Raw genomic sequence first — 22,593 nt, 5'->3', positions numbered from 1 at the left:
AGAGAGAGAGAGAGAGAGAGAGAGAGAGAGAGAATCCTCCTTGCATATCACCATATCCCTAAGGTACAAAACTGTACCTGAACACTAAGGGTGTCCAATCAGTACGGGGTAAATAGAAGAATATCAGAGCTGTGTGACAGGAACAACTACCTCAGAAAGGTCTATTTGCAAAACTAGCTTCTGGCTGGCAATCAAGAACTGGGATTTAAGAAGGATCCCCCCACTACTTCATAACCAAGAGAGCTCACTGTTCATATAAACACTACAATGCCAACAATTCAGGCTAATAGAGATGTCCACAAAGAACCGCGATGACTTAGTCTGGACCTTGTTTTCCTTCCGGAACCTGGAATTTGGTAATGTGTCGAATAGGGGCTACCTACCTAAGCAGTCCCAGTAGATACTCTGGATCTATGAACACCGTGAGTTTCCCTGGCAGGCAGCAGCACGCATGTGCCGTTCTGACTCCTTCAATTACATGCGTCCTGTGTGCCTTTGCTGCAGAACAAGTCTGGAGATTTCTGCCTGATTGCCTCATGCAGCTCTTCTGTTTGCTGACTTAGTTTTGATCTGTTTACCACAATAAATCACAGCCTTGTGTCCTAACATATGCGGCAGGCTGGGCGCCTTCCTCATGAATCATCAAAATTGGGGATGGTCTTAATCTCCTGACACAAGGCATATTTCACTGGCAGCGAAGAATGTCGATCCAGAGCCTAAAATAATTACTGTCCAGTGGGCAGGTGAGGAAGACGTTATTGCTGAAGTCTGAAAAAGAAAGACCCAAGGGCTGGAGTAGCGGGAAGATGCCGTAATGGGTTCCACATCTCTGGTGGAAAACACTTGGTTGTGTGAGCAGTTAATGAGTAGAAAAGGCTAAAGAAAGAGAATCAGTGAGCCCAGGTTACCAAACAACAAAGACCGGTCACGGGGCGCAGGGCTGTTGAGCTAGCGTGGTTATGGGGATCAGAGTGAGTGGCTTCGAATGGATTTGAAACAACCCTAGAAAAGCTTGAGGAATGAGAGGCACTTCCCAAACGAAGCACTAGGACAGCAGTTCTCAACCTGTAGGTCACAACCCTTTGGGGATCGAATGACCCTTTCCTAGGGCTTGCCTAAGACAGTCGGAAACTATAGATATTTACATTATGATTCACAGCAGCAGCAACATTACAGTTATGGAGTAGCAATAAAAATAATTTTATGGTGGTGGGGGAGGTCACCTCGGCATGAGCAGCATCAGGGAAGCTGAGGAGCAGTGCACTAGACAGAAGGCACTGAAGCACACGGAAAACCCAATGGGGGAGGGGACTTGTGTGTGCTTGGCTTGCTGGTATATTCCATGCACGTATAGGTGTGCCTAGCATGCGCTATTCACTCAACAAAGGCTTTTCAAGTAGTAAGCAATAATAAGAGCATCATGTAAGGAAATAAAGCAATCTTTAAGCATAGAGGGCGCAAATGGAGACCCTCCAAGCCTGAATATCTTCTAACTGTCAAGCACAGAGCAGCAGGTGGAGGGGCAGGTGGTCCTTAAAGGGAATAGACAGAGTCCGTGACCACCTCCTCACCGAGGTATCAACAGGAAATAATAGTGATAAAGCCGTGTCTTTTTGCCCACAGCCTAGATTTTATACATAATTAGATTAACATTTTGAATGCCTTTAGAACCTACATAAAAAGTTAGCCAAGAGAAGGTAGCTGAAGCAACAGCTCCAATAATGGCGCCTGTAAGAAAATTACTCGTGGACGAATGCTTAACCACTAAGTCTACAGCCCAGTGGACGGAAAAGCCAAAGCTTTCTCTTGAACCCCGGTAGAACGACAGCACGTACAGGTGACGTGCTAGAACGGGGAGAGACAGCCAGCTCTGTGTGAAGGTTGAAGTGGAAAAGGATAGCATTGGACTTTCATCAGATGTTCTTACCGTGCCAGGCTGACTTTCCTCGTTTTGTGAAAGCACACACAATAGCCCAGCTTGTGAATGCTGAGCTGCGCTTCTTGGGGAACCCCTCTGTGACATGGTTGCTGGAAAGGCAACCAACTGCCTGTCTCACCTCTTTGTCCTCAGTCTCCCCAGGAAGAGACCTAGCATCTGAAGAGAGCAGCTGCCAGAGTCCATGACCCTTCCTCTCACGCCACCCTTGTACCCACCAATGGCTGATGCTCTGCAGGTGGTTAAGAGTTCAGGCTGCACTCCAAGTCCCGGGTTCTGTGATGAACAAATCCAGTCCCAGAGTCCCAGGGTAGGATGGAACTCTCCTGCAACTTGGCCTCTCCCCCATTTTCAACCTGCTTTCCCTTTTTCCTTTCCCAAGACCACTCTCCCAAACTTCCTATTTTTCTCAGATTGAGAAATGCTTCCCTTTAGACCAGTGGTTCTCAACCTATGGGTCACAACCCCTTGGAGAGATATGTCAAATGACACCCTCACAGGGGTTGCCTGAGGCCATCCAAATACCAGATATGTACACTTTAATATAACAGTTAGCAAAATTACAGATATGAAGTAGCAACAAAAATAATTGTGTGGTTGTGGGTCGCCACAGCATGAGGGACTGTGTAAAAGGGTCGCAGCATCCAGATGGCTGAGAGCCACTGAGCTGGACTCGCGTGTTTGACTACTTGGTCTTTTGCTTATGGCGCTGTCCCGGGAGGCCGTGGAGCTTCACTGGAAGAAGTGTATCTATCACTAGGAGTAAGTCTTCAAATACTAGGAGTAGCCCCACTTCTCCTTCTCTCTGCTTCCTGACTGCACACAAAGTATGGCCAGCTGCCTCATACTCCTATCGCCTGCTGCGTCTTCCCATCATGATGGACTGTGTCCGTTCTAAAACTGTGAGCCAGTCTTTCCTTCTACCAGGTACTTTGTCACAGCAGGGAGGAAATGAACAAGGACACCAGCAAACCCCACCTACAAGAAAGCCAAAAGAACCACAGGTTGTTCTATGAAGATGTAAGTGGACTCATGAACCCAGTGTGTTTTAAAATGACAATCACAGTTTTCCCTCATCACCTCTCTAGTTGATGGCTGGAGGATGGCTCAGTGGGTAAAGGACTTGATGTGCAAGCATGAGGTTGCAAATTTGTATCCTCTAGCCCCACAAAACGCATATGTAGCAAGTGCCCTTTATCCCCACCCGCCTCCCAGCAGGCAGAGACTGGGGGGGGGGGGGTCACATGGATGCCCAGAGCAAGCTGGATAGCTGAACTAACCACGAGCAACCTCTGGGTTCAATCAAGACACCATCCATTCAATTGAGAGATCAAGCCTCAGTTGAATTAAATAAAGAACAATGGATGAACACCCTCCCCCACAGTGTCAATCTCTGACCTACACACCTATGAGAACACAAACAGAAACTACATGCACATGACACACACATACACGTGCAAAAATAAATCTCTTTTTTAAAAAAACAAACGCACTGGGGGACTGGTGAGATGGCTCAGCGGTTAAGAGTACCGGCTGCTCTTCCAGAGGTCCTGGGTTCAGTTCCCAGCAACCACATGGTGGCTCACAATCATCTGTAATGAGATCTGACGCCCCCTTCAGGCAGGTGGATGTATATGCAGCAGAGCACTCATACATTAAATAAATAATTTTTTTTAAAAAATGTAGTGTGTGAAAGTGGAAAAAACATAAACTGATTTCAAACGAATCTATGTCAGTCCCACCTTAGTCCAGAACTTAGATGACCATGAGCTACCTCGTCTCTTTGACCCTGTCTCTTCACTATTAAACAGCACACACCCCATTACAGTTCTGTAATGATTTACAAAGGTAACATACACATAGTCAGGGCTTCAGACGTATCAATGGGGTTTTATCACTGGGCCATCAGTTTAATGCTGCCTTCCTTTATCATAGACCTGAATCTGTTCTCATGGGGCAGAGCCCTGATAATGAATCTTGGGCAGCTACACACCAGAGGGTGTGGCTCGGTGATAAGGCTCAACATATAGGAGGCACTGGTTTTGAACCTCAGCACCATAAAAATCAGTAAAATATATCCTGGAAATGTCGTTCCGTTTGGAAGCGTACTCTTCTAACACAAAGTCCTGAGTTCAGTCCCCCCGCACTGCATGAGCCAGGTAAGGTGGCACACATCTGAATCACGGCACTTAGAGATGGAGACAAGAGAATCAGAAGGCAGAAGTCACCTCAGGTACACAGCCAGTTCCGGCCTGGACCACCTGGTGCCATGTCTCAGAACAAATTAGCAAACAATTATACGGTATAAGAAGGTACTAGTCCTTGTATGGCATCAGATACCGAATAGGAACTCAACTATTTCCTGGGTAGTTGCAGCACCTCAAGTGCAATGTGGAGCTTATTACATTTAACATTTCACTTAGTCTTGCACACAGCTCTGCAATGCAGGTCTGACGGCTTTCTTGCAGATGTGCAGTTGACAACTCTCGGAGGAAGAAAATATTCCAGGATGACACATCTAGCCAGGGACAGAACCAATACTTGAACTTCAGTTTTCCACCTTTGGGGCCTTGTACACCGTGGTACCTTTTCATAGACTTTGCCCAAAGAGAAACCATTCTTGACTTGCCAGTGATGCAAACCATATGGAACTGGGTTGGAGACCTTGGACTTCACGGGACAGCTGAAGGGAAGCTCTGCCCAGCACAAGAGCTCAGCTCCAACAGTCTCACAGCTGCACGCCTTGGCTTCACACCCTGTCTCCATTGCAGCCTCAAGTAGCCTCAGTCTTTCCTGGGTTTGGGGGACACCCGGCCCTCAGCCTGAGCCTAAGTGGGGATTAGAACACATGCCGACCCTTCTACCTCGGGGCCTCGGCAGTGAGCCCAGCAAGCTGATGCTTTTCCAGTCATGTTCCTGTCACTCCAAAGCAAGGGTCTGAGATGCTCTGAGATGCTAGCTATGTTTCCAAGGCTGAAAGACATGTCACCAAGCACGCCAAACCTGTCGCTGAGCCCCTCGAAAGCCTCATTGTGCAAAGCCCTGTGATTACCACTAAGTTGTCTTCCGGCCTTTGAATTTTTCATGATGTTATCTCAACAAGCCGCACCGCTCTGTTTCAATCAGTGTCCTGGGAAATGGCGGAGACAGAAAACCTTCCTCCCCATCGCTCGGGTGCATTAAAACCATCACTCTCCAGGGACTATGAGCAGGATGTCTACTAGCATTCCCTCCCAGGAAACCTCTGAACTACTGGAGTCTAGTGCTGCCCAAGCAGCAATGTTGCTTCCTGGTTCAAGAAAGAATGGCAGCGGGTGCATCCACTCAACCCCTCGCTAGAGTAGACGAGGGTTCTACATCTCTATGGTGCCAGAGCACAGTGCGGAGGGGACCCACAGCCTGTTGTCCCTGAAGCCTTCATGTTGACATGGGGCAGAGTTACCTTGTGCTCTAGTACCCAGTACCTGCCTGGACTAGGACTCACACACAAAGCTGATTATTTATAGCTCAGGAGGACAGGTGGGTCCCTGCTCTCCAGGGACTATGCTTGCTGCTAATCCACGGGGGTTTTCCAGTTCCCTGCTTTGTTCCGCAAGTGGGAAAACAAAACCAGCAGGAATGAGATCCGGCGCAGACGGCTGTCTGGAAGATCCCCTGAGCTCCCTACACAAGCCGAAGGCAGCTGTCACCTTTGGTCACAATACTGGATCGAGACCCTCTCCACAAAAGTTCTTATTGGACTGAACGCTACAGAAAACAGACTCCTGCAGATGCCAACAAGAACCAAACAACCATGAGCAAAAACAAATATCGTAGATCTAAAAGATGAATTGGAGAAAGAATGAAGAGATTTTTTTCACCTCATCAAGGAATTTATTTAATAAACAATGAGAGCAGTAAATGCAATATTAAACACAGTGCTCTAACAGTTTGTCACCACAGAGATGCTTATGAGTATACTTTAATTATTAAGCAGTTGGTGATGTTTTCATAAGAACGAAACACTTATTTCAGTCCTTTCCTGCTTGGGGAAGAAAGGGCTCCTTTTGCTATGGCCTGACTCAGACACTGTTCCCTCCCTGAGGGCGGGGCTGGCTGTCCAGTGCCTTCGTTTTTCTAGTCTTTCATCAAATACTGATATTTGTGTTGTATTTTCCATCAGAATGCTCTCTTGAATTTTAGGGAGGATTCAAAGAAGGTCGGACACACAAGTCAGGTACAATTTTAGAAGTGGGAGGCCAGGTCGGACATCCTGAGAGATATGCAGCTGATCCATCCCTCACAGGTACTCACGACTGTTCTGACCTCCTCCTGGGAAGATGATAAAGGCTTTGGGGGAATTGTTAGCGAGCCGCCTCGATATCATAGTTTTATTGATCTGGACTGAAGTAATCCAAATCATGAGAGACCTATTGTTGTCAACTTTAAGACCTCAGTAGTCCAGTAGTTATTTTGACAGGCTTTGAATAGGAAATGGGGTGTTGAAGAGGTAGGAATTGAGTAATTAATCTTTGTGTGTCCATATAACATAACTGTACAAGGACAAGAAACAAGAGACCCACAATCAGAAGTCTTTGGGCCATGTCTCCTTTCAAAAGCCATGTCTCCAAAATGACACGGTTACTTTCGGTTTGTGTTGTTTTCTGCTAAAACAGGGTCCCACTGAGCAATCCAGGCTGAACCTGCACTTGCAAAAATCCTCCTGTCGCAACATCTCCAGTGCTGGAATTACATACATACATTTAAGATATAACCAGCTCTAAAATCAGTCCTTGGAAAAAAAAGAAAAAGTAAAATGACTTTTTTTTATACAGTACCTGTTCTCAGTTATCTAAGGAAAATTACTTGTATGAATTAATAATATTTAAACCCCTGAGTTTCTCATAGGAAAATTGAAGAAATGTAGAACCCTCATTTTTATAATATATTTTTTAAACCTTAATTTTGAAAGGAAAACAAAAATTCAAATGAAAACCTGGCATTTTAACATCTCTACAGGAGGAGATTCATCTGAAAACTGTGATGAGACAGTTCCAAGAGAAGACACGGCAGAGAGGAGACTGTCTGTCCCAAAGAAAAAGGGATTTTTCTTTTTCTTTCTCCACCCGACCCCCAAATGGTCTACTATGTAGTAAAAGTCCAGAAAAACAGAATAAACTGCTATAGTTGGCACATTCCACAAGATGGCGCTCACCCTTAGGAAGAAAGCCCCCTTCACATACATACTGAACTTAAAACCAACTTTTTATAATGAAACCTCTTAGAGATGAACAAACCTTTGAAGTAGCTCTAAAGGAAATTTTAATGTCAGACATTAACAATTAATGTTTCCAGACAGCGCAAGCCTCTTTAAGAGAAAAACCAGGCATACAATTAGGTAATTTAATAAATAAGGTCGAAGGGGCTAAAAACACTGTAGTGCTTATAGCTACTTATAGCCATGCCATGAGACTGAGACACGATGCAAATATGTAATTAAATGTTTGTAACAATCATACATTATGTTCTTAACAGCAAGTGATACTGCATTTAGCCCAACGTGTCCAAAATATTAACATTTCTACCTGCAAGCAATGTAACAGCAAAGGTTCTCTGGTTCCCTGTGTGACTTTGCTGCACAGTTCACACCTGCAGCACTGTGTGGCAGCCACTTCATCCTACAGTGCACACCTGGAGAGTCTAGCCCGTGTCGGTCAACACCAAACCCAACATCTGACTGCTACAGCAAACATTCAGCCCCTACTCTTAGATCCCATAAAACATACCCGCAAAAAATGTAAACAGACTTTCCCTGCTTGCAAAGCGGGCAAGCGGACAAACGCTTTCTGTGTGCAGAGCAGATGAAAATAACCACCCTTCACCTCTCTAATCTTTTAGTTAAATAACAGCCTATAAAATAAATCCTGCCCTTGCTTAATTGCAGCTGTCTTATTGACACTGTCAAGCACAAAATACATAACAGGAAAGTATAACCGATCAAAGCCTACAAGCTCCCCTATGGAAAGTGGGCAGTATATCTCGTGGACATAACACAGTAAACAAGCAGCCGAGAGTCGGTTTAACCAACACTAGGATCTTACACTTCTCCACATAGATTTTCCTGACAAATAGACACAAAAGGTGATCTCAATTCTCGTTTTGCAACATTTAACTTATATATAAAGAAATAAAAGGAGCCACTTGTTGATACAAAAGAATTATCAAAACTGAAAGGGGTAGCTGTCTTATTCAGCTATAACGTCTTGAAAGTAGACAGGGCTCTTTTGTTTCGGTTTGGTTTGGTTTTGGAGGTTGTTTGTTTGTGTTTGTTTTGGAACAAAGGCACAAGTTTAAAAGAAAGATGCGTTTCTTTTGCAAGATGTGTTTGTGGAGAAGCAAAATGCGATCAGTGAGAAAGCACAGAAACAACACCCAGCCCTCCCTCCCTCCCTCCCTCCCTCCCCCAGCCCTTGCTCACCCAGCCCTCCCTCCCTCCCTCATCCAGCCCTCCCTCCCTCACTCAGCCCTCCCTCCCTCCCTCATCCAGCCCTCCCTCCCTCACCCAGCCCTCCCTCCTTCACCCAGCCCTCCCTCCCTCACCCAGCCCTCTTTCTGGAAGACAGAAAGCTAGGGGTGGGGAGGGAAGGCTGTCTCTGAGTTTATGGGCAAATCTCCAGGGATCCCGCACCTGGGCTCAGGGCACCTCACTAACTGACTCTGAGCAAAGTCTTTGTGTGTGTGTTTGAGGTTAGGAGGTGGGAGGGTGAAGACTGCGCTCCCAGAAGGAGTGGCACACACTTGCAATTCCTTACAACCCCAAAACAGCTGCAAACCTCACAACCCCACAAAACAGCTTTGACATTGGATTCCTGAGCTAAGGCAAGCTGAGTCTTTTTGTACACAAAACAAAACATTAAAAAAAAAATCAAAGAAACTAGTTACAAAACAAAAAGTTATTAGTTTTCTAATTGTATGATAGATCTGGCTTTATACTTACCGTTCAAGTAAGAGAATGCCATCCAGGAAGGGATGAAAATTAATTTTTAAAAAGACATGCTGACTGGGATGCTTGCTGCTAAACTAGTCAGCTGGAGTTCAGTCCCTGGGACACACATGGTAGGAGAGAACTAATTCACACGAAATTCCTCTGGCCTCTACATACATGCTCTGGTGCACACGCACACATACAGACAATTTTTTAAAACAAGATGCAGTTTCCAAATTTGTAATTTATGGCAGCCTTTAATCATGCTAACTGTTTGATCTTCAGTTTGGAGACGTAAGGAGAGGTATTGGGACTTCACTGTATAATGAAGTATAAATGAGAAGACAGTTTTCTGGAAGAAACGCTACAGACATACTCCAGGGGTTTGAAGGAAGCTTTGATTTTTTACTCTGACACAGGGCACATCTGTGCATCCTGATGCAAACAGGTTTCTTTCCTAATGCCCGTGTACTAAGCTTCATGTGACACTGGGCTCGCCAGATGGGACTCTGTCATTCTGGCTGCAGTGAAGCAAGCCTCCTGGGGGTTGGGCAGTGGCTTCTGTAGCAGGGTGGCTTGGTGAGCTAGCAGCTCTCAATTATTCATTGACAACACTGAGAGGCTAGGAGCAGGCTACCTCAAATGCAGAAAAACTAATTAGCATTTATCTGGGTTGGATAAATCTGGGTTAGATTAAACTGAGCCCATGTATAAATCATGCCAAGACAGTATCTACAGGAAGGAGTTGGGCTCCTTAAAATACAATACAGAACAGTCCAGAATCCAAACATGGCAGCCAAAGTGAGGAAGAGGCCTGAGGGGCACCTCTCTCCAGTTAAGCTGCACACACTGGTGGCTTCTCTCACAAGAGGACCTCTGTGTTTGCTCCTCTAGAATGGGGCCTGCTGTTGGGTAACTTGGAGAGTGAATTCCCTCTGGTCCAGCAAGCACAGGGCCTGCCACCACAGCAGGCTGCAGCAAAGGCCACAGTGGAAAACTGTTGACCAAACATGTCTGGGTTCTAGGCCCAAATTGGAGTCTTTGAACTTTTAGCAGGCTGAGCAGGCCAACCAATGTTACAGTCGAGGCAGAAAATAAGAAAGAGATTGAAGGATGCATTTAGGAAAGAAAACCTACTGCAAATGGTCCTGAGTAAGTAACGGAGATAAAAAAAAAAAATGTACAAGCCAAACAACAGCACATGAGCTAAGCAAAGGGACTGACTTCCAGTATCTTAAAAGGAAGCAGGTCATTGTGGTCAGGATTCTAAGCAGCCAGGGCTGGGACAGGCAAGCATGGGAATCTATGTAAAATCCAGCTAGCTTCTAACTCCATTACACGCGCGCGCGCGCGCGCGCGCGCACACACACACACACACACACACACACCTCTTGAGTTCCTGTCCTAAGTTTATGCAAATCTCAAGGCTATAAGCTACCATATGTATTTCATTTCTTAAAAGCAGATTACTTATAAAAATAATCTGGGACAGCTTGTGTTTATTGCGTGCTGCTCAAAATGACTGACACTGCCTTGTTCATAGACAAAGACAATTTGGTATGGTTTGCTTTAGCTAGGTGGTTCCCTTGGGCCTCTCCTATTGCTTCAGCAACTGCATATCAAATACCAAAGGCTCTTTTATTACTGGTAAAGTGCAATTCCTACCTGCATCCCTAGAGGGGCTTTGGTCACCTGGCCTCACTCTGTCCCACTGGGTCCAATTTGATAGCAGGATTAGACTCCCAGAAGTGAGAGATTTCAGTGCGGGTTTAGCTGGTGAAGGAGCCAGCACGTTGGAGAGTGTTTTTAGTTAACACAGCGCATGTGAGCTACTGGTCCTGCCTGAAGTCACAAGGGACCTAAGCTGATGAACAAGTCACATAAAAGGAAAACCAAAAGCACAACACCAATTACGCAAGAGTCTGTGTACACTAAACACAGAAAGACGACGCAGTATAGGTTAGGAAAAGCAAGCTAGCTGTGCTGCCCTGCTCACCAGGATTCAACACGGATTTATAAAACTTGCTGACATCCTACCCAGGGGTGGGGGGAGGGGAAATGGAGAATCTCTTCCTATTTAATGGAACAGGAAAACAGAGTGTTCGCTTTGTTTTCATCCCTTCTGCAATGTTATTGAAGAAGAGAGGTTCAACCTTAGGACCAGGGAGGTGACTCAGTGGGTACTTACTGCCAAGCCGGGTGACTGCGGTTCAAGCCCAGAATCCTTATGTTGAAAGGCAGACTAAAGCCTGCAAGCTGTCCTCTGACCTGCACACTGAAGCTTGACATGTGTATGAGGGTGCATGCGCGCGCACGCACACACACACACACACACACTCACCAAAAAGAATATATATGAGAGATAAGATCGCATGTAGCCCAAGCTGGCCTATAGAGACAAGGATAGCCCTGAACTTCTGATTCTCTTGCCTCCTCCCCAGGGCTGGATTAGACCTGTGTGTGCCACAGCCTGGTGTTCTGCAGTGGTGGGTATGTATCAAACCCAGCGCCTCCTGCATCCTAGGCAAGCACTTTACCAACTGAGCTACAGCGTGCTTTCTTCTTTAAGACTGCATTTTATGTATGCGTATCTGTGTCTGTTTGTACCAAGGCTACTTGTAAGCTAATGCCACCTGTGTGCAGGTGCCAACCGAGGTTAGGAGAGGGCATCAGATCCTCTGGAATTGGGGTTACAGACAGCTGTGAGCCACCTGACCTAAGTGTCAGGACCTGAACCCGGGTCCTCTGAAAGAACAAAAAGTGCTTAACCACTGAACCATAGCTCCAGCTGCTCCACGTGTTTCCTTACTGACACAAAATTAACCAAACCAGTTCCTTGCCTCGGCATAAGAACAGCTTTTGGCTAATATCCACGGCCAGTAAGGAGAATAGCTGAATGGCTTTGAATTAATTTCAGCATCAAAATTAATTATTAAGTGGGAGCTTTATTAGAGCCATGAATCTGAGTGTTAGTGCACTTGACTCTTCAATATCCTTCATTAGAGCTAACAGCATTCCAGATAGATTTAAAAAATGTAAATAAACTCATATGCTAATACATTCTGATTAAAGTAGGTTCCCAAACAAATAATTAACTTTCTAAATAGTCCTCTGGTACATAGTGCTTGATAAACACACCAGCACATGCTGCATCAAGCTTATTTAAAAGAGGAGGAGTGAGGTGCTCTTAATGTTGCAACAGTGGGATAGCGCTTTGAGAACTCAGATGGTTGCCATCCCAGGTGGGAACTGTTAGCTGCAATGATCTTCTTACCACATTCATCCACCCCATCTGCAGCCTCCTCACTACTGAGCATGCCTCTCCAAGGCGCTGTCTGTCGCCCGGTGCCTCTGCTGCAGGACTCTGCTAGTCTCCTCTTTGTCTGCTTCCCACTCTAAACTCTGGCTTGTAATCTTGACTTCCTTGCCCATTACCTTTAAGCATTCATTTCCACCATCTTTTCTTACCTTCCTTTTCCAAGAAGAAAACATTTGGGGGAGAGGGGTCTATAATCCATGGCTTTACAGACATTTCATCCTGTCATTAAAGGTACTGAGAATTCAAACGCTACCTACACGCTATTGCTTCTTAACCAGGAAGCAAGGCATTGTAGCTGAGGCTAGAAAGGGCATGCACGCTCATTTCTTGGCTCTTCCAACTTAAATTTGTAATGGAATAGTCTCAACAAACTGCTCAACTTCTGTCCATGTAGGGGGAGGAAACTGGATGTCTGAAAGAAAGACTGAGGCAGGCAAGCTTCTCCCCCACTAATACCTGCCGCACGCATTACTGAGAGCCACACCTGCCCAATATTTACAATGCCTTAGTCATAGATGTTCTATGGTTAGAAGCCTGGACACTTATTTCACTTATTTTTAGAACGGTATCCATGCTCATTGTGATGGCCTGTGCCAGTTCTGTTTTCAAGCCAGCCCTTGATCACTACAGGATACAAGCTGAAAATGGAAAATGACGAAGTTGTGGAGGCTGAGACGGGACACCGGGGGTTCTGCAGACAGAATGCCTTGAGATGCCTTAGTCACAACTCCGGAAAAAAAAAAACAGACTTCATCGCCATCAGCATTTAATAAGATTCGTAATTACTTAGTATATTGACCCAAGCAATGAAAGAATTACGATAAGACCTACAAAAGTCTGACGTAATGTATATGTAACCCCAATCTGCACGAGACCTGGGAATTGCTGAAGACTCAGTTGGACCCAAGATCCACTGTGAACAAAAAACAGGAGGATGTCTCAGCAAACTATGGAAAATTCCTCAGCCATTCCTGTGTGAAACAGACATCTGAAGTTATCAGGTCAGATCAGTGACAAATCAACTGTTTTCTGGAATGTTGCAAATCGACATGGTAAAAGCTTATGTACCTGTATTAAACACCAGTCACCTTTACTTGGGTGGCCAGAGAGCCAAAGCTTTTGTTCCCTTGAGTTCCAGTTGGAAAACCCTGACGCCAGTGGAAAGGGAGCTGGAGGGAGATGCTCCGTTACCTCCAAGTTCCCCTAATCATGGAATTTATTCAAAACTGTTAGAGACAGGCAAGGGGGGAGGGTGGTGCACTGGATACACACAAGCATGAAGTTGCCAAAGAAAAAGCCTAAGAAAAATGCTTTAAAAACAAAAAATAGTAAGTCCCCAAAATTGCCAAGATGATAAAAGTTTATTTACAAGGACAAAAACTAGACAAATCTGAAGGGAACGTAAAATTTGAAATGCAGAGACAAAGGGAAACACACACCGCAAGAGTCTGAGTGGCAGACAAACGGGCCAATGTCACGGAACAGAAACATTTGCAGAGCTGTCTGGTACCACATCAACACCTGCTTCCTCACCTGCAGACCTGGAGAAGAGAGCACAGGCCAGAGCCTGCACTCACGGTTATGCTGTAAAGAATGTCCTAATTTGCCAACCGATTTCTGTCAGCAGTGGGGGAAACCGTCGTCGTCGTCAATATCTGGCAGTCTTAGAGAAGTGTGTATGCATCCTGGATGCTTCCCTTCATCTTGCTGCATCCCAGTGGGACCACTCGTTTCTGACGGGCCTGACTATAAAAGCACCCAGAACTGTGCCTGACAATACTAAGTCAGTAGCTCTGAATGAGTATAAATAAAGTCTAGATGGTTCCTTCTGCGGGTTGGGGGAAAGACAGAGGTGACAGTCTTTAGAACCCAGAGTGGGATTACTTATCCACGAACATTTATTGCGAAACTTTTGGGATTTGGAGTTCTGTGTTACAATGAATTGATGTACTTGTAAATAGCTATGCCATTACATTGATCATTTCTTCTTTTACCAGTTTTGTTAAATTATGCCTGTAAAGAAATAGGTGGGCTAGGAAACTGGCTTAGTTTGTAAAGTGCCTTCATGTAAGGACAATGACCTGAAGTAGCAGAGGTGAGGGGATGCCTGAAGCTCACTGGCCAGCAAGTTTAGCAAAATTGATTACCTTCATGTTCAGGGACTCTGCCTCAAAATACAGAGGTAGAAAATGCTGGAAGAAAGACACTCAATGTGACCTCAAGTTTCCACATGTATGCAATACACAACCATACATACAGGTGTTCACAACCTCATTAGTACATATACACACAGGTGTGCGCACACGTATGGCCCTTTGCAGATTTTAATTTATTAGCATAAATGGGCATTCCTAATGCTCTCTGCCTGTTTGGATTTGCACTGACATTGTCTCCATAACTCTTGAGGTGGGTAATTTGTGTTTTCTACCCTCCTTCATGATCAGACTTTGTATCATCTCCCAAACACAGGGATCGCTTCAACAACTTAGCATTTGCGTCTGTTTGACTTTTGCTGTGCTGCTTCTCATTCATTTTTATTTCATTTCTGTGCTTGTTTTCATACGTGGTTTTGAGATAATGAAGTCTCATCTATCCCAGACCAGCCTTGAACTAAAGGCCCTCACGGCTCACGTGCTGGGGCTCTGAATGCTGCCGGATCCCTGCACTAAGGGAGCTCTGTGGACCCTGCTTGCTTCTCTGGGCTTCCACTGTGCTGTTCGTCCTTCCCTTCAGCTGTGTTTATTTGTTTTCCTAATCCCTTATGACGGAAATAGAACAACGATTTAAAACTGTTTTTCTCAACTGTATTTAAAATATCAAACCACCTCTAAGCACTGCCTTTGCTGCATCGCACCAATGTAAATATGCCTTGAAAGCGAACTAACTCAAAATCTCAGTGGCTTTCCAGGCTGGACAGGCGGCTCAGCATTTTAAGAGCATAATTGTTCTTATGGAGGACTGGAGTTCAGTTCTCAGCACCAACAACACGTTGCTCACTACCACCTACAATTCCAGCTCCAAGGGCTCTAATGTCCTTCTGACCCCTGAGGGAATAAGCATACACACACACACACACACACAATCATATACACAATCACACACTGGAACACACAATCACACACACAATCACACACACAATCATACACACACACAATCATATACACAATCACACAATCACACACACAATCACACACTCACACACATAATCACACACACAAAATCATATACACAATCACATACTGGAACACACAATCACACACACTCACACACACAATCACACACATAATCACACACACAATCACACACATAATCACACACATAATCATACACATAATCACACACTCGCACACACAATTACACACATACTCACACACATAATCACACACACAATCATATACACAATCACACACTGGAACACACAATCACACACACAATCACACACACAATCATATACACAATCACACACTCACACACACAATCATACACAATCACACATACTCACACACACAAAATCATATACACAATCACATACTGGAACACACAATCACACACACTCACACACACAATCACACACATAATCACACACACAATCACACACATAATCACACACATAATCATACACATAATCACACACTCGCACACACAAAAGAATGTTAATCCTCTCAGTGGGTTTCAAAACTGAAATTGAATTCTTTTTCCCACACTGCTCCTCCACTGAGGCCCCGTGAAAGGTTTTGTCCCACACCACCTTCCATCTCCCATTCAGCCACAAACTGGAATCCTACTGGTTACAAGGAAGACAGAGACAAGTTGGACTCCCAGAAAAGAGGCTCTAGCTTGGAAATGCCAAATGGTCGGACGGAACCTCTGCTCTCTCCAGACCAGTCAGAACACATCACAAGATCAGGAAGGACAACCCTAGCATGTGTCAGAACTGGGAGACAAACATATCTAATAGGTTACACGAGTGCATAAATTATATCCCATTGTATACACACATATCCCACCAGAACATATCACCCACGAGAGAAAAGGCCTTGGTTGTTTGGCTTTTACACACTGCTGTATCCCCAGTGCCCCAAGCTGCTCACCCCACATGCACAGCCCTCTAAAAGCACTCATTGAATAAATGCAAAACTATCTTCTATTAAGGCCTCTTGCAAATCTGAAGCTAACATATGTCTAGACCTGCTAAATTATTGAATCTAAAGATCTTCCCCCACCCACTGTTGACGGTTTTCTTGGAGCGGTGTAAAAATATTCATCTGTACATTCTGTTTGGGCTGTCAGCTAGAATTCAGACACTAACTAAGTGTTCTGTCCTCTTGGGCTTGGATTGCTAAGCGCTTGTGTTTACAAAATGCGGTGTCAGGGACAGAATTCAGTAACATAACAGCTGAAAACAGAAGCAGGCGAACAGCATGGGAATGAAGGGATGGCATCGTCTTGGGGGCCCAGGCTCATAGTCTGACGGCTGTGGGTGACCTGGGAAAGAGCCTGGGAAGGGTTCTGGCACCGTCTACCACCTCCTCCTCATGTGGACAGAACATCTGTTCATCCTGAGAATGACTTTTCTTCCTCTTCTGTGTGGGAATCTGAGAGTCTCAGCTTGAAAGGACAATTGTGACTGTCCCCATCTGCTGCCTCCAGCATGTCCTTCGGCACCTCCCCTGCTCCCAGTGCCACCACAAAGCCACCCTGTGTCCACCGGCCAGGCTGAAGGAAGGGATATCTTTGAGAAGCATTTAACCCACTCAGGACCCAAGCTTTCTCCTAGACTCGGGCATGGAGACGGGAGAAGAGTATGTTCAAGGCCAATTTGGGCTACAGGGCTAGTTTGAGGCCAGCCTGAGCTTCCTAATATTTATTAGGCTGTGTGGGGGGAAAGAACCGAGAAGCTTGGTTTCCCAAGGAGAGAGGAGAGCATCCTTGACACTGCCACAAAGGAACCAAAGGTGGGGATCCCAACAATAATCAAAGTCCTAGATGGAAAACAGAGACTGTGCTCCCTCTGCTAAGGAGGACACCGTGAAGTCCCTAAAACAGCCATTTTAATACACGAAACTTAAATTGGCAACAGAAGAGACTTTGCAGGGTGAACGGCTCCAGCCTTACAGTCCCGCTTCACCTGACTTTCACTCCTGGTGCAGGCTCTGCACCAGCCTGTGACTTCTGCCACTTACCAAGCGCTCAGAGCACATTCAGCCTATGGCTTCTGGGCTTGCTCCTTCGTTCTCTCAGAAAGACACCCAGGTGGCTGCTCCGTCTCCTGCAGGTCCGTATGCAAATGCCATCTTATGAGAGAATTCTGACAACTCCCTGCTCCTGATCCCACATGCTTAGTTGCTTAGTTGCGATAGCGTTTGCTGTCAGACAGAAGTCTGGCTTACATGTTTGTCTGTTTTTTTTCCTTACTACACTGAAAGCTCAAAACATACAGAACAGAGACTTTGATTTTTCAATATGAGAACCCCCAACCTAGAAAACACTCAGCGTTTGTTGAAGGAAAGCCATCAAGCCTATCTATATTTAAGGCTGCTGAACTCAGCCAGTCAGTTGAGACAAATGGATTGGCGTGGTTCCGAGCAACCAAGTTCACACAAAGCTTCAGAAGGGAAGTCGGGGCATTGATGCCTTGCAGCTTCTCACGTGTGTCTGAGACACAAATCTGCCCCCTTTTTTTTTTTTTTGTGGTCTCTCCTGGTATGACAATAACCCAAACTAAACATTCGTCTCTCTAAGGCAAATTTGGAGAGTAAAGCAGGATGACCTAGTGAAAGGTTAAATTTCAACTTTAGAAGCAGATCATAAGGCTGGTGTTCAACATACGGCGGGATGGTCTCCAAGAACAAGGGACCCTAAGCGAAGCAGAAGGCAGGGTGCTTCTATTATCTGGGTTTCTCTCCCTCCTGCTCTGCCTCCCTCCTCCATCTGTCCCCACTGGCTTTGTTTCTAAAATGAGATCCATCAGTGAGCCCAGGCTTGCCCCCCCCACCTGTGGCACCTCGCTGCCACTGGGCCAAGTAGCTGACCTTGCGTTCACCTTCCCTCCAAATGTGTGACGGAAGACTCTTGTCTTCCTTGTGATGGGAGACTCTTAATTTCTTTCTTGTTCCCATGTTTTAGTTGCCCCACCCCCCCCAATAAGAACACAGCATTTCAATTTAAATTTTAATAAAGGAATAATATGTCCTGTGGCTTCTGCTATTTCAAGACACTTTCAGAACTTGAATGTAGTGTTCAAGAGCCTCCAGAATTGATTTTTTTAAATTTTATATTGTTTTATTTACTTTTATTATTTAACAGCACCTGTTTGGTTTATATTGGGGGGGGAGAGAGAGAGAGAGAAGGTGGGGATCTGGGTTGTAGGGAGGTGGGGAAGATCTGGAAGAACTTGGGAGAGAGGAACCCTAATCAGAATATATTGCATGAAAAATATCTATTTTCAATTTTTAAAATGCTAATGAAATAAAGTTTCCATAATTCCCTTGATGTTTCCATCAGCTGGCCCCCCCATACCCAAACCTGCTGACTCAGAACACACCCTCATTCACACACCCTTGCTTCTCCTTAGCATAGTCACCAGCCCATCTCACCCCTTCTCACTCTTACAACAGGGTTTCTGTTACAACAGTCTCCATCCCTGACCAGCACTTGGTGGAGAAATTTGTAACAAGGTTGCTCTGGCCACACTCATTCACCCCGAGAGCCTGTAGCCCACATCGACATTATCAATGCATTATAAAACCTCCCTTGACCATTCCCATAGGGAACAACTTCTTGCACCTCCAGACTAGATGGTGAGCTGCTCGCTCACTCCACTTCTTGGCGGTGACCTCTTGCTGGCACTGCAGTTAGGTTGCAGCTCTGTCGTCAAGCGTCTGTGTTTAATGAGAATGCCGTATGCCACTCTACTTAAATATGCCCACACCGTGGATTTACGAACTGAAATGTCTTGGGCAAACAAATCCTGAAACATTTGTCAGTGATAATGGTGACAGGGCGCTGCTGTGAGATAGGAATAAACCGTGACGGGCATAAGGTGAAGGGGGTTAAATCAGGACATAACCTTCCCTGGACAGCTGAAGCAGGTTCAAACCTGGACTCTCAGGTCTGTGTGTCTGCTCTTAGCTGGCTCATCCCGGCCGTGTCCTCAAGGACACACAAAGTACAAGATGTGTGTGCTGGGCAAGGGAAAAAATCTTGGCCTGTCATCACATTCCTCTTAAGCTGAAGGAGAATCTGCAGAGAATGGCCCTCTCTGCAGGAAGCACCTTTAGTTTCTCTGGGCTGCACAGCAAGGCTAGTCTGTGCCCTGAAACTGAGACATCCCTCCTAGGTCAAGCAAATGACTCCCTTTAGCCCAAAGGAAGGACTGTCAGGAGGAGACGGTGCCAGAAGCTCTGGACACTGACAATGTGGAGCAGAGCGGTAGGGAATGGCCTGGCATGACCCACTCCCAAGTCAGACAAGGCTGGCCTCTGCCGGGTTCGCCATCTGGAGTGCCTCGAAGGCTCCTCCTGTCTGCAAACTAGGCTTCAGCTTTGAAACTTTGCTGCTGGCTCTGGTGATGACCTTGGAGGCAGGCAAATGAACCTTATGTTATTTCTGTGTATGCATCAACAAAAATGCCAGATCACGCTCACGAGAATCCAGATCAGAAACAATGGAACCGCCTCTCCCGCCACCTGAGTTCATATTCATAGTGATGAGCAGTCGAGCCTGCCTCTGAGCACCTCTGTTCCAATCCTGTGTGCCCCTATATCTTGTAATGGCGTTTCTTTGCCTGCTTCTATCCAGAACCCCTCATAGCAACACAGCCCCTGTGAGAGCTTTGTCCCACATCCTCCCCCTAACCACCCACCCAGCAAATTTCCCTATGAAGGGAGCAAGACTACCCATTGATGGCACTGCTAGCATCCTTGCTAACCCAGTTCACACCCCCCCCCAAGTAGCGTACTATTGTAACTACATGAAAATATCTTTTAAATGATTCCAATTACAGCACTGAGAGGAGGAACAGGAGGAAAAAAGATGCAAGCCAGAAAAATAAAATCTCACATCACACCCCTGCGCCAATCAGGACTAATTACCCTGTGTTGGAAAAACAAATGATGCGTTAATTGTAAACAATCCAATAAGCAAGCTCTCTTCACCGCCAGCTTAGCCGCTTGCCACCACCACATCCGCTGCCAAGTTCAACCCCAGCCAGGTCTACCTCACTAATAGTGAGCTGGCTTTCCTCTCTCTGGGAGGGTGGGTCCAGCAGCCTGCTGCACAGCCATTTGACAGCTGTCTCCATAAGGATCCCGTAGCCTTACCTCCTTCTTAGAGGAGATGGAGGCTGCACTGCTCAACCTGGAAAAGAGAGTCCCTTGACCCGAAATGACTCATCTCTTCCAAGAACAGGAAAAAAAAAAAAAAAGTACCTAGAAAGCTTGCCTGGTTAACAATTGCTGAATTACAACAGTCTACCTGACATGGTGTATTAAGTCTGTGAGATACCTTTCTGCGGGAGTTTGTAATCTCTGTCCTAGGGGAACTAGATAGCAGCAGATTCTGCCCTGAAGGCTGCAGAGGATTGCCTTTTAGTGCTAATGGATATGTGGCTGACTACAAGCTAACAAAGGTGCCTCACAAGCAAGAGGGCACAGCTAGGGGGATTTCCAGCCTCACTGTCTACTCCTGTTCTATGGGAGAAAGGGCATTACAGTCAGGAGTCAGCTCTTCTCCAGAGCCTGACAAATACAGAGGCAGATGCTCACAGCCAACCGTTGGACTGAGCTTGGGGGTTCCCGATAGAGGAGTTGGAGAAGGGAGTGAAGGAGCTGAGGGGGTTCACAGCCTCATGGAAGGAGCAACAGTGTCAACAGGCCAGACCCCCCAGAGCTCCCAGGGACTGGACCACCAACAAAAGAGTACACATAGAGGGACCCGTGGCGCTGGACACATATGTGACAGAGTATGGCCTTGTTGGACATCAGTGGGAGGAGCGCTCCTTAGGCCTGAGGGTGTTCGATGTCCCAGTGTAGGGGAATGCCAGGGCAGGAGGACAGGAGTGGGTGGGTGGGGGACCACCCTCACAGAGGCAGGAGAGGGGGGATGGGATGAGGGTCTCTGAAGGGGAGACCTGGAAAGGGGAAAACATATGAAATGTAAATAAAGAAAATATCCAGTCAAACAAACAAACAAACAAACAAACAAAAAGGACTTCATAGCTCACTGAACCTTTTTGTAGCACATAGCATCAAACCCAAGGCCACCCAGGTGTGGGTTCAATGCTCTACCGCAGGGGTCTACATCGTGCCCTCCACAGCTCTCATACAGCAAATCTCCCTATGAGAAACAATATTCTGTTGATTTGTTTAAAGTATCAATTATCAATATGTTTTCAGTTCGCTTCCCCTAGCCTGTTTCATACAATCCCCACATCTGTACGCGCCAGCTTTGCTTCTACCAGAAAGACAGGTAAGGACGTCCTCAGTCATCGCTGGCTCTGAAGGAATTTAACTCTACGGACTGTCACTGACTACCGACAACTCAAGCACTTTCAGAAATGGAGATATTAACACTTGGGAATGAGATGGCAAGGAGATGGCGATACATTTATAGAAACGTGAGTCGTAAAATACTTAATAATACAAAGTTTAAAGTTATGGATCGTGTATCATTTGCTGACATGTAGATGATATAGATAATATGGATATAGACATATGCCTCCTATAGATGGGGATTCTCATCATTTGGTCATACAATACTGAAAACCACCAATTGTTTATATTTCTGCTGAGCAGTCTGTGAATATATTTTCCTACACGTACCACAAGTACCGTGATATACCTGAGAGTCATTTATTATTCATCTTTTATCAGTGAACTGCTGAGACCTCAAATCAACACACATAGCAGTGCAACCTATACCCCTGGATTGAAATAATGTGGTTTTTTTTTTTCCAAAGCACTTTATTTTTTTTTCTTTTTATGGCTTAATAGTCTCACGTCACCATGACTGTCTTGCCCACATTCTCCAGAATGCCTGAGTCTTTCCTATCAAAATAAAATCAAATGTAGTTCAAAAGATAAAGGCAATTCTCAGAGTAGACTTAAAACAATGCAGTAGAAACAAGCAGTCAGGCAGCAACATAAAATTCGGACCAAATATTGTTGTCAATCTCGGCGACTGTGCTTTCTCTTGATAATGTAAGAAAATATTGGAATTTCATTACAATAGTATAAGAAAAAGGCTAGGCTTGGTCTTCTAAAAATCTCATAATAGATTGAAATTACTCCCCTCAAAAACAAAACAAAACAAAAAAACGACCTTGCTATTTAAAAATAAAACAATCCAAAGGGAGTGCACACACACACACACACA

At 45.5% G+C, this 22,593-nt stretch overlaps 1 protein-coding gene across 3 annotated transcripts in view; it reads right to left on the bottom strand.

Moving 5' to 3' along the window:
• Positions 1 to 22,593, bottom strand: part of Tmem117 (transmembrane protein 117) — a 460,550-nt gene that overhangs the window by 420,619 nt on the left and 17,338 nt on the right. Inside the window, exon 1 of one of the 3 annotated variants that reach the window (XM_029469873.1) lies at positions 10,566 to 10,617. The exons of the other annotated variants lie outside the window; for them this stretch is intronic. The gene's annotated coding sequence lies outside the window, so the exon portion shown is untranslated. Of the gene's footprint in view, positions 1 to 10,565; positions 10,618 to 22,593 lie in introns of those variants that run through there. 3 annotated transcript variants of the gene reach the window in all.

Source organism: Mus caroli, chromosome 15 (assembly GCF_900094665.2).
Source record: "Mus caroli chromosome 15, CAROLI_EIJ_v1.1, whole genome shotgun sequence".
In the NCBI taxonomy this organism is placed as follows: Eukaryota; Metazoa; Chordata; class Mammalia; order Rodentia; family Muridae; genus Mus; species Mus caroli.
The sequence above is the reverse complement of the archived record's forward strand: the minus strand, read 5'-3'. Positions and strand labels throughout refer to the sequence as shown.